This window comes from Meriones unguiculatus (genome assembly GCF_030254825.1).
Source record: "Meriones unguiculatus strain TT.TT164.6M chromosome 13 unlocalized genomic scaffold, Bangor_MerUng_6.1 Chr13_unordered_Scaffold_41, whole genome shotgun sequence".
NCBI classification, from domain to species: domain Eukaryota; kingdom Metazoa; phylum Chordata; class Mammalia; order Rodentia; family Muridae; genus Meriones; species Meriones unguiculatus.
In genome coordinates, this window is record NW_026843650.1 from 3,901,942 (window position 1) to 3,913,644 (window position 11,703).

Below are 11,703 nucleotides of genomic sequence, written 5' to 3' on the forward strand. Positions count from 1 at the left end.
CTGGCCTCTTCAGGCACCAGGCATCCACCTGGTACACAGGTACAGCTATTCATGTAGGCAAAACACTCATCACATAAAAATAAGCAAATAGATGGGATTTACACTACTTAGAAGAGGGGAAAAGAGCACAACCATCTGTAAGTAAAGCTAGTTTATTGCCCCACAGCCCCAGCTGTAAATTTACATAATCCCAGTTTAAATGTGTCCAGTATAAATTCTCCTGTTCAGCCAGAGCTCAGCCAGTCCCTGCTCACTGAAAAAGGAATCCTGGGGTCCCTGGCCCCCTTTCTTTTAGTGAGTGCCGACTCTCCCAGTCAAAATAGGCCTGCTCTAGGGAAGGTAGACAGAGATTATAAATCATTTTTAAGGATTATAACAAAAAGCCAGCTGTGGTGTCACATGCCTGTGATCCTCAGTGGGGCAAGAAGAGGTGTGAGTTCCAGGTCATCTGGGTTGTCCAGGATATACAAGGCCACAGAGAGAAACCCTGTCTCCAAAAAAATAGGGCTTGTGACTCCTGCCAGCTCTTCACACTCACATCTCTGTGTTCTAAGTCACACAGTGTGATTCCACCCAGGCTATAGAAAAGTCCTGCCAAGCACGTTGGCACACACTTTTAATCCCAGCACTTAGGAGGCTGTGAGTTCAAGGCCAGCCTGGTCTACAGAGAAAGTCCAAGACAGCCAATGTTACACAGAGAAACCCTGTCTCAAAAACACATAATGATGATAATAATAATAATAAGATTGAAATAAAAAAAAATCAAAGCCAGGCATGCTGGCATATTGCCAGGTAGGTTCCTTTCACAAGGAAGGCACACAGTAGAGTTTATAGAAAAAAAAAGCAGATGGAAGAAAGATTTGAACCTTCATTTTATCTCAATTTTTAATCTCCATTACAAGAAATTCTTAGTGGGTTTAAGAGCCCAAAGACTTGAAAATCAGTGGGTATTGTTTTAAAGTTTAAAGCAAAAGCCTGAAGGAAGGCTAGGTAGGTGGAGACGCATCCAGCCACTTTCAGGGAAGAACTAGCCTTAATGACCTGAGGGCACAAATTAGCCTTACTGCATTCTTTCCTGCCCACTAATTATACATTTGCTAGGAAACTGGCCCATAGGACCAGGCCAGAATGGTTTGTAGTCTTGGTGCCTAAAGTGGACCAATCATTTCAAAAGTCAATTCCCCTTACCCAATCATGTAATGCCAAACCATGTAAGTCCATGCGTTCAGTTTTGCCCCATAAAAACCTTGCTTCCCTATATCTCAGGGCTACATTCCTCTCCTTTGTCCACAGGAAGTTTGTGTCCCATGTCCGAACACGTATACAATTTTAAAAACCTCATATATTTACAGCAGAGTGTATCCCTGGTCTTTTGGGGTTCCCAAACTGGGCATAACAGATTCACTCTGAATAAGACCATTAGTAATTTATAAACATCTCCCAATGACAATAAACACTTGTAGCCACAGGAAAAAAAACAAACAAACAAACAACAACAACAACAACAACAAAAACCTACTCAATCCCCCTTAAGGAAAATAGGACATCATTCTCATTGATTTCTTCTAGATGACATTTTGGACATGCAGAAATCCTGTTGGGGGCCCAAAGAAAATTGAAAAAAATGTTTAATTAAGCAAGCAATATTTGTGATCCAGTCTTTAAATGTTCAGAAAATAATAAGAGTTAATAAAAGTCCTGTTTAGAACAGTCTAAAATGTGGGACCAATTAAGATTTGTAGCTTTCTTCAAAGCTCTCTTGGGAACAGGTCGTGATGAGAAACAGTAATTGAAGCAGTTGAGGCAGGAACAAGCAGAATTCTGGAACATGCAAGATACTGAAACAGATGTGTCAATGTCTCAGCATGCTGGAAGGAGGATTCTGTCAGGTTTGGTCCAGCATCTCCAGTATTCACTCCTTTTGTTCTGAAAACATATAATTTCTCACAAGCATTACACAGTAATAAAATTATAAATGTATGAGATGTTCAGAATAAAATTAAACTGTGAACCAATTTCATCAATGTCAATTAAAAGAATGGCATAATAAATTTTGAAGATATTATAGCCAAGGATTTATTGGCCATGCACTGCTGAAGTTCTGGTTAGAGACATTTTGTTAATGTCTCAGTCAGTTTTAGAGTTGTTCCCATGTGAAGGGATTATCAAATTATATTACCTGTTCTGTTTGGTCTTCTTGATTTCTCTCTTCTTATGTGTGGCCAAGGTCTTCAGGTGGTCTTCCTCTGTGATATCTGATTTTTATTAGTTTTGAAGGAACCTATAATTTCTCTTCTCCTTTATGAACATATGCAAAACCTCTTCCCCAGTGTAACACATTCCCTACTGTCCATTGTGAAGTTAGGGTATCTTTGAAATATATAGGCTGAAGTAATTCAGCAGTTTTTTTCTATAACCCAGTGTCTCTGTGCAGCTGCTGATTGCTGTTCATTAACATTTAAGATATTTAAAGTCAATAAATCATTATGTAATCTATCTCTGGGGGCGGGTAATAACCTTCTCTGTTAAGCATGTCTCTTAAAGTACGATTTGATTTTTCAATGACTGCTTGATTGGCAGAATTGTGAGGTATACCTCTTACATGTTTTATCTTAAAATATGTAAAAAAAATTCCATTTTATTAGAGACATATAATGTAGTATTATCAGTCTTAATTTGTGTAGGAATAACCATAACTTCCATCACCTCTAATAAATACATAATAACTGAATCAACCTTCTCAGAACTTATGGCTTTTGCTCATTAGAACCCTGAACGTGTGTCTATAGTATGGTGCACATATTTCAGTTTACCAAACTCTATAAAATAAAACACGTGATTTGCCAAATTTCATTTCTTTATTTACCAATAGGGTTACTTCCTGCCGTTAGTGAAGTTTAGTTATATAATGAACAAGTGGGACATTTTCACACAATTTCTTTGGCTTGTTGCCAAGTGATAGAAAACTCTCTTTTGAAACCTTTGCTGTTAACATGGTGTTTTAATGAAATTCTGAGGCCTCTAACACGCTTCCTATCAATAGTTGATCAATTTCATCATTGTCTTGTGCTAGAAGGGCCTTGTGGACCCATATCAGATCTGATCAATGTTATATACAGTGTATTATTTCTATTTCTGATTACTAATTGTAATTGAAGAAATAGTGACTTTAAATCCAAAGTATCCTGAATTAGATCAGCAGTTTCTATATGCAGAAAAACCCTTTCTGCATATTGTGAGTCAGTGACTATATTAAGAGATTCTTGAAAATTTGATAACACCAAGAGAATTGTATATAATTTTGATTTTTGAACTAAATCATAAGGATTCAGTTTTTAAGTTTTTATTTTGTTTGTGTGTAAAAATATCCATTCTAAGACAGTCCTCCCACTGCATAAGAATTCCTGTGGGTGAATGAGTGAAAAGCAAGATAACCAAAATACAGGCCCTCTTTAGATCAATATGGTCTATATATGCATCTGTAATTTCCTTTCTGCCAGTTGATAACGTTCTTGGACTACTTTTAAAGTGCTTATCATCCTGTAAGGTTTTAAATAAGTTACTTAGCTCTTGAGTAGCTAAACTGAAGGTAGGCTATAGCCAGTTAATATCTCACAGCAATTTTTGAAAATCATATGGTCGAGTTTTCTGTAGACCTATTTTGTATCCTAGGTAATTAATAGAATCTCTTCTTTGTAATCTTCCAGGAGCAATCTCTAAACCCCAACAAGGCAAAGTTCTGTTTATATCAACAAAAATATTTTCTAATGTTTTTGTATCTGAATCAGCTAATAGGATTGCATCTATATAGTGGTAAATTATGGATTGAGGAAACTGCTTATGAATTATCTCCAACAGCTGTTGTACAAAATATTGGCACAAAGTAGCACTGTTCGACATCCCCTGTGGTAAGACCCTCGAGTGATATCTCTTTATTGGACAGCTTCTATTCAAAGTGGGTCCTAAGAAAGCAAACCTTTCCATATCATGCTCATGTAAAGAAATTGTGAAAAAGCAATCCTTTAAATCGATCACCATAATAGGCCATTCCTTAGGTAACAAGGAAGGTAATGGGATTCTGGATCATTAACGATCTCATTGGCTGAATAATTTTGTTAACGGCTTTGAGATCTGTTAACATCCTCCATTTGCCAGATTTCTTTTTGATGACAAATACAGGAGAATTCCAAGGGCTGTTAGATTCCTCTATATGTTGAGCCTCCAGCTGTTCTAAGACTAACTGTTCTAGTGCCAGTAATTTGTCTTTACTCATAGACCATTGTTCAAATTGGTTGGTCAGCCAACCACATTGGTAAGGTTGTGGGGGTTTTATTAGCAGTGGCTTCCCAACATCAAGTTGAAAAGACAGCCTCTGTTGTATTTCATTTATGGACAGCCTGGGCAGCCTGTAACTGTTTTTGATGGCATTTTAAAATAATTTTAACTTCTTTATCAGGAGTATTACCTCTTTTGCCTCTGAAATTGGGGTTGTTAATTTGGGTCTCCCATTGTTGTAACAGATCTCTTCCCCATAAGTTTATGGCTATCTCAGCCACATATGGCCTTAAATTTCTTATTTGACCTTCTGGTCCTATACATTTAAGCCATCTGACATGTTGTTTTACTTTATATAAAGTTCCAACTCCTTGGAATTAGATATCCACCTCCTGAATTGGCTAATTTGGGGGTCAGATTTTAGGAGTGATAACTGAGAAATCAGCCCCAGTATCCACCATTCCTTCAATTTCAATATTATTTAAAATTATCTTTAACTTTGGCCTATGATCATTTATACAGGTTTGCCAATATATTTGGTTTTTTGTTGCCTTCTGTTTTTTTTTTTTTTAATTATTTATTTATCTATAAAACCTACCCTGGCCTCACTGTTGAAGTTTTTAATGTTTATTCCCAGAGCAGTGGTGTTTAACTTTCTTGTGGAGGAGTATTTCTGTCCTGTATTGGGGCCTGAGAAAGGCCCCCTCAGGCATTTTTTATAATGAATTACCCCATTCGTCTGTGCTCTACATTCACTAATCCAATGTCAACCCTTGCCACATCTGCTGCATATTCTAGGAAGTATAGACTCCCTTTTTGAATTATTTTGTTTTTTTCTGGTAACTTTGTTTGTCAATCAAAATAAATACATTTCCCAATATCTTTAGGGGTAGCTTCTCCTATCAGGGCCAAATTGGGTGATTGAGGTCTGATGTCAATTTTATTTATAACCCATTCATCTATTTGTGCACACCCTGCTTTTAGTGGCTGTATTACTTCTTTGCATTCAAAATCTTTGCATTTTCAAAAGCTTTTCTAGCTAGTGGATCTGATATACTTGTATCCCCAGCTGAAGTCAATCTTTGCAAAACATTAATGAATGTTTCACATGGAGCTTTGTATGACCTGAGAGAATGGATCAAGCCTTTTTCCTGATTCCTCAACCTTGTCCCAGGTATTTAAGGCTGTTAAGTGACATAATGCTAAGGTTTCTTCATTATATACAGCTTGTATCTCTGTGTCAGCCTATTGGCCATCACCAAACAACTGTTCCTTAGAAACACCAACAGCCCTGGCTCTATTTTTGTATGCTATCTCTCTAGCCTCTTTTCCTCATCATGATAGCCATTGTAAATATGGCTCAGGTTCTTTTATTGCCTTTGCCATATCCTCCCAGTCCTTTGGGATCACTCTACTGATTGGCCAGGAAGTCAGCACTTATTTTAAAAATGGTGAATGCATTCCAAAATTGTTGACACTTTCTTTAAATTTTCTCTGGTCTGGCACTTCCACAGGGTGCCATTCAGCCTCATGGTAATCCTGTGGGAAATCATCATCTGCTGGTCTCTGTTATACACTGACTGGATAAGCTAATGTTTGTTTTCTAACCACTTTTGTTTGACTTTACTTATTATTATCTTTTGCCTCTGCCTGAGTATTTTCTTTACTTAGTATTCTAAACAATTTTTTAAGGTCTGTACCCATATTTCACACCTATCTCTCTGTTGTTTGTTTAGTTCAATAATCTCTTCAATCTCTTGTTTTACGCCTCTCTTCTAACTTTTAATTTTTTCTTTATAGTGTTCTAGTTGTTTGTGTTTTCCAGTATCTTTTCTAAATCCTCTGACCTATTTTCCTGTTATTTCTTATGTTATGTAAGTTTTTGTACCTCTTGTTTTATGTCCTGTTTTCAACCTTCATTTTTTCATTATATTGTTCTACTTGTTTTTTGTATTGTTCCAGTATCTTTTCTAAAGCCTTTGCCTTTGAGAAAAAATAAAAGGCTAAATCAATTATTAAAGTTAAATTGAGGAATATGAATGTAACCATAGTCATAATTTCTAAACTTTCCTTTATTTTTGTCTTAAAACCATAGAAGAGATTATCAGCCAAGCTCTGAGAAGTCTGTTTTAATGTTTCTCTCATCCTGTTAGAATGTAGTGGCAGCCAGTTTTGTTCAGTCTCAGTTCTGCCCAAAGTAGGCTGTCTTTTGTTCTGAGACTTATTTAAGAGTCTCTTTTAAAGAGCCAGTAATTTATCTGGGAGTTTTTAGGTTTAAAGTTTGGGTTGTATCACTGGGAGCTTATTCCTCTCCCCCACCCAATTATATTAAAGTAAGATTTAAAGGGTGTGGATACTTAGATGAGTTAGGTGCAATTTGTTGTTGGTTATTAATATTTACTATTGATAAATCTTTTAGTTAATCAATGGTTATTCCTAAACAGCTATATAACCAAATCACCACAGAGAAACTAGGATTTATTTAATTAACCTAGAGCACAATGCTGGCCAACAGTTAATCCATCCTAAACCTCTAAGCCTCCAGAGTTTCCTACCATTCAGATTCACCCATCATACTTGCCTTTAGTGATATCTTAGTTCCAGATCATTTCCGCATGTGGTGCCAAGACCTCTCCTGCAGATTCTCCTCTTCTCCTCTTCTGCCTTCTTCCTATTCCTCCCACTCTGGACCAGGATGTCTCACCCTATCCTCTCTATTGCTCATTATTGTGGCTGGTTGTTTTAATTGACAATATAGAGAACAAATGGTGGCATGTTTATGCAAAGTTGAGACAGGTGATGCTTAGAAAAAGCATCACAATACAATACCTGGATTGAAACCAGACAGTGGAGGAGAAAAATCAGCATTTGAATGAACAAGGGTAAATTTTATACATTCAAAAAAAGAACATTATACCAATAAAATCCCTTGTATCATATCAGAACAACATGGTCTAAAACTAGTCCTCAATAGTAACAAAAAATAATTAACAGCCTGTATATGCATGGAAACTTAATTCTACTCAATGACAGCTGGATTATGGAAGAAATAAACTAATTAGACTTTCTAGAATTGAACAAAAATGAAGGCACAACTTACCCAAACTGATGAGACATAATGAAAGTAATTCTAAGAGGAAAGTTCATAAAAATGCCTTCATAAAGAAATATGAGGCATCTCAAATCAACATAACAACACAAGTGAAAGACCTATTCAAAAGGAAGCAGACATACATAAGAGGAGTAGATGGATAGAAATAATCAAACTTAAGGCAGAAATCAATAAATTAAAACAAAGAAAATTCAAAGAATAAACAAAAGCAAGAGCTGGTTCTTGGAGAAAATGACAAAGATAGACAAACCTTTAGCCTAACTAAAACACAGGGACACACTATACAAATCAGCAAAATCAGAAAATAAAAGGAGGTACAATTACAGACACTGAGGAAATTCAAAGTATCATTAGGTTTTACCTTAAAAGTCTATATGCCACAAAATTTAAAAATCTAAGTGAAATGTAATATTTTCTTGCTAGATTCCACTAATCAAAGTTGAATCTGGATCAGTTAATTAAATTAATAGTCCTATATGCCCTAATGAAATAGAAGCAGTCATCAAAAGTCTCCATGCCATACAAAGGCCTCATGGTTTCAGCTCAGGATTCTACCAGACCTTCAAAGAAGAGGTAACACCAATACTCTTCAAATGATTTCACAAAACAGAAAAAGAAGGAACATTACCAAACCCATTCTATGAGGCCACATTCACCTTGATACCTAAACTTCACAAAAGCTAACTGAAAGGCAGGAATATACTAAGAAAGATAATTTCAGACCATTCTCTCTTATGAATAGTGAAACAAAAGTATTCAATACAATACTCACAAAATTAATCCAAGAAAACAACAAAGATCTCATTTACCATGACCAAGTAGGCTTCATCTTAGGCATGCAGGGGAGGTACAATATACAGAAATCCATTAGTGAAATCCACCACATAAACAAACTGAAAAATAAAAAACCACATGATCATCTCAATAGATGCTGAAAAGCATTTAATAAAATTCAAGATCAATTAATGTTTAAAGTCTTAGAGATATCAGAGATAAAAGGCACATGCCTAAACACAGTAAAGATAATATACAACAAGCCTATAGCAAACATCAAACTAAATGGAAAGCAATACAAATCAATCCCACTGAAATCGGAGACAAGTCAAGCTTGCTCACTCTCTCCTTTCTCTTCAACATAGTACTGGAAGTTCTAGTTAGAACAGTAAAACAACTAAAGCAAATCAAGGGGATACAAAGAAGAAAGGAAGAAGTCAAAGTATCACTATTCACAGATGATATGATAGTATAGATGAGTGAACTGAGAACTACTACAGCTGATAAACACCTTCAACAAAAGTGGCTGGATACAAAGTTACTAAAAAATATCTGAACCCTCTTGTATAGAAAAGACTAGAGGGTTGAGAAAGAAATTGGGGGGGGGGAACCTTGCAATAGCCAAAAATAACATAAAGTGCAATGGTGTGACTCTAACCAAGCAAGTGAAAAAATCTGTATAAAAAAATTCAAGTTTTTGAAGAACGGAATTGAAGAAGATATCATAAGATGGAACAATCTCCCATACTCATGGATCAGTAGGAATAACAGCAAAATGGTCATCCTACCAAAAGAAATGTAAAGATTCAATGCAATTCCCATCAAAATACCGACACAATTCTTTAAAGACCTTGAAAGAACAATTCTCAACATCACATAAAAACACAAAAAAAGCCAGAAAAGTTAAAAGAATCCAGTACAATAAAAAACTCCTGGAGGTATCTCCATCCTGGATCTCAAGCTGTACTACAGAGAAACAGTAAAAACAGCGTGGCACTGGCATAGAAACAGAATGGTGGACCAGTGGAATTGAATCAAAGACCCAGAAATAAACCCACACACCTACAACACCTGAGTTTTGACAAAGAAGCCAAAACCATTCAATGGAAAAAAGAACATCTTCAACCAATGGTGCTTGTCTAACTGGATGTCCACATATAGAAAGATACAAATAAATCCATACTTATCACCCTGCATAAAAGTAAAGTCCTAGTGGATCAAATACCTCAACATAAAACTAACACTCTTAACCTGTTATTTAAAAAACTGAGGAAGAGGCTTGAACACATTGGCACACAAGACAACTTCCTGAACAGAACAGCAGCAGCACAGGCTCTAAGATCAACAATCAATAAATGGGATTTCATGAAACTTAAAAGCTTCTCTAAAGCAAAGGACATTGTCAGCAGAACAAAATGATGGCTTACAGTCTGGGAAAGGATCTTCACCAACTCTACATCTGACAGAAGGCTAATATCCAGAATATATAAATAACCCAACAAATCAAATAATCCAATTTAAAATAGGGTTCAGAGCTAAACAGAAATTCTCAACAGAGGAATATTGAATGGTGTATAAACACTTAAAAATGCTCAACATCCTTAAAAATCTGAGAAATGAAAATCAAAACAACTCTGAGACTCCACCTCACACCCATCAGAATGGCTAAGATCAAAAACTCAAGGGATAACACATGCTGGAGAGGATGTGAAGAAAGGAGAACCCTCCTCCATTGCCGGTAGAATGTAAACTTGTACAACCACTTTGGAAATCAGTCTGGCACTTTCTCAGAAAACTGGGAATACTGCTACCCCAAGACCCAGCTAAACACCTCCTAGACATATATCAGAAAGACGCTCAACCATACAACAAGGGCATTTGCTCAACTATGACTATAACAGCTTTATTCATAATAGCCAGAAACTAGAATCAAACTAGATGTCCCTCAATAGGGGAATGGATACAGAAATTGTGGTACATTTACACAATGAAATACAACTCAGGTATTAAAAACAAGAAAATAATGTAATTTGCAGACAAAAGGATGGAACTAAAAAAGATCACCCTGAGTGATGTATCCCAGAAGCAGAAATACATGTATGGTATATATTCACTTATAAGTGGACATTACCCATACAATATAGATTGGACATACTAAAATTTACAGACTTTTAAAAGCTAAAGTACAAGGAGAAACATAGGGAAGATGCTTAATTCTCATTCAGAAAAGACAACAGGATAGATGCCAGAAGAAGAGAGAGAACAGGGAAGGAGCCTTCCATGGATGAACACTAAGTGACTCCACTCAAGAAGTGATTGAAGCAGATGCAGAGACCCACAGTAAAATTTTGTATAGAGCACAAAAAGTCTTATTGAAGAAGTGGGAGATAGAAGGACCTAAAAGGGGTCAGGAGTCACACAAGGAGATCAACAAAGAAAAAATATCTGGGTCCTGGGGCCCTGCAGAGACTGTTGCATCAACCAAAGAGTATGAGACGACTTAGGGCTCCTGCTCAGATGTAGCCCATAAACAGCTCAGTCTCCATATGGGATTCCTAGTAAGGGGAGAAGTGACAGTATCTGAACTTGGTTGCCTGCTTCTTGATCACTTCTCCCTGGTGGGGCCACCTACACAGCCTACAGATGAATAGGATACAGGGAGTCTTAATGGAACCTGATAGGCTAGGGTCTGATAGGACGTTTCCTATCAGAGGACTACAGGAGAAGGATAGGGGAAGAGGAGGGAGGGATAGTGGGACATAGAGTAGATGAGGGAGGGGGCTACAAGTGGAATTCAAAGTGAATAAACTGTAAAAATTAATGATAAACATGGGTGACAGAATGAAGCATAAATAAGACACAATTTACTGAGAAACAAAAAATACTCATCATTTTTAATCATAGATCTAGCTAGAAAAAAAAAACTTAGGCAACCAATACCTCAAATGAAAAATAATGTATGTATAGTGTCCATCTTGGCACTATAGTAAAAGAGAATGTGATAGGATGCACACAATATCATTGGAAATCTTTCTTCATGCACTGGACATGGAGTGACTTGTAGGAGTTGAGATGTTGATATACTTTCTTCCCACAGATCAGCAGGAATTTATCCCTTGCTGAATTCAAGAGTACCCAAACCTTGAGAGAAACCAGTACCTGTCCATGGCAGTGACCTTCCTGTCCTTTGAGGATCCTCTGGGCTTGGCCATGGCCTGCATGGCTTTGTGCTTATCTGTCAGCACAGCTATAGTTTTGGGGATCTTTCTCAAGCACCATGACTCACCCATCATTAAGTCCAATAACCAGACTATAATAAAATACCTTAGTGTCTTCAAATGAAATTATTTACCCCTACTTTTAGTAAGTTTATATAAAATGTATTTCTAACCGTAACTAAAAGAGCCCTTCATTTAAACAATGTTATATAGATACACTCTATTTCAGAATAGAAACCACTTCTGAAAAAACATTTTAGTAAGTTATACATGTTACTTTTTAATTCATGGACATATAAGTATTCAAATTTTAATTACATAATC